The sequence below is a fragment of the Aptenodytes forsteri genome, unplaced genomic scaffold (genome assembly GCF_000699145.1).
Source record: "Aptenodytes forsteri isolate BGI_AS27 unplaced genomic scaffold, ASM69914v1 Scaffold647, whole genome shotgun sequence".
NCBI classification, from domain to species: domain Eukaryota; kingdom Metazoa; phylum Chordata; class Aves; order Sphenisciformes; family Spheniscidae; genus Aptenodytes; species Aptenodytes forsteri.
In genome coordinates this window covers 493519-495340 of record NW_008795889.1, presented here as the reverse complement: position 1 = coordinate 495340, position 1822 = coordinate 493519, and positions in this window count along the sequence as shown.

The following is a 1822-nucleotide window of genomic DNA, read 5'->3' as shown; positions in this document are numbered from 1 at the left end:
CCGTTTGACTTGTGTTTTAAAAAAAAAAAAAAAAAAACAAAAACCACACAACAGAACAAACCAACTAATTTGCCTGACTACTCAGTAACTGGTGGAAGAAGAATCACTGCTTTGCAGCACCTTAATCAGGAAAAAAAATCAGTCCCAGAGGTGCTTGTTTTCCACACTCACAAGCAGCAAAGCTGCATTTTCTCTCTCCAGCTGGCAGGAACCCTCAGCTGTGACCCACTGTCAACAGTCACATGCTCTGCACAGCCCTCCAAACAACTGGGCAATTTATTAACATAACTCGGATAAGGGTGTTTACACATGGGCCCGGAAAGGCCGAGATTGCAGATTTTAAACACTCTAGGAAGCTGTGTCTTCCCCGTTTTTCCAACCAAGGCCGGAAAAGCATCACAGCGCCTGTGCTGCCCCTGAGACTGTTTGCTTACAAGGAGGCACAAAACAGCCCTCTCGCACCGCAGGAGGCCATCAGCGGGCAAAAGGAGAACCTGCAGTTTTAACTGAGCTTCCTACTGATGCTCTGCTTGCCGCTGGGGTGTCCCCTCTCCTGGCACCCCCAGCTGGGGTTCATCCTCTGAGCCATTAAGTCAATGCCACCCTTACAGCTGCATGGGAATGGGCCATTTCCAGGACCTTGCAGCCCTTCAGGATTGGGGTTTTGTCTGAACACCCAATCTCAGGGGACTAGCCCACTCGCACAGGAAGCACCGCAGTCCTTGGGGACAGAGGTGGGAAAGCAGCTCTTGCTGTGCTCTAGCAGGAGGCTTCTAAGCCTCCTGGATACTGCTTTTGCCACTTGGCTACAAGAGATGTGAAGTTAATGGCTTGGGGCAGAAGGAAGACAGTACATGCTGGTCCTCAGTCTCCTCCTCAGTCTCCTCCCAACCAGAGCCACCATGCAGCCATCAGAAGGCTGGTCATCACGTGGAGACTAGTTCCTCACTCGAAGAGTGGGCAGACTTCTTGGGACACCCCTGAAGGGGGCTGTCCCCACCCTTTGCTAGAGCTTCTCCTCTACCTGGCATGGCACCCATGGGGCTATGCTACATCCTCCACCCAGCAAGGAGAAGCAGTCAGCCACCCACTGCTCCTCACCCGGATCTGACAGCACCCATCTTCTTCCTGGTCTGAAGCTCTCAGCCTGAAGCTCCCCCAGCCAGTCTCCCCTGTCCTGAAGGAGGATCTCCTCCAAAGGGCCATCAGTGGGTGCCTGGCTGCCCAGCAAGTCCCCCCTGCCCAGGACAGGTACCCAACTCCCACCTGAGACCTGGCTGAGCCATTAGCATCACTAAATGCACAGTTACTTTGCAGTGGCAGCTGGAAAAGTGGCAAGTAAAGCCTCTCTTCCAGACCTCAGAGGTGCCCCATCCTGCACAGGATCACACCCTACAGAGCTCCCAGCAAGGATGGGACCTGCCCTCCCGGCTTCCACTGCCCGTCCCCATCCTGAGTGGCCACAGGGCCCTGGCCAGCAGCCACCCTGTGCGCAGTGCACGCCTAGAGTGCAGCCCATGGGGCAACAGCCTGCACCAGGCTGCTTCATGCACCAGACATCCTGCAGAAGTGGGGTCCAAAGTAACTGCAAAGCCATGAGTTTTGGGTGCTCTGCGAGGAGTACTTGCTGCCAGGATCTGCTCCCCACACTCATCCCCATCCCCTGCGGCGCGGTGGGAAGCACCCAGCAGGGCCGGGACCGCAGGGCTCAGCCGATCACAGGGTTCAGAGCCCCCGGTTCCGACGGGAAGGGAGCGCCAGGGGGTGTCACGGTGCCGGGGCGGGCACCCACCCCGCTGGGACCGGCGGAGCCTGCCCGGGG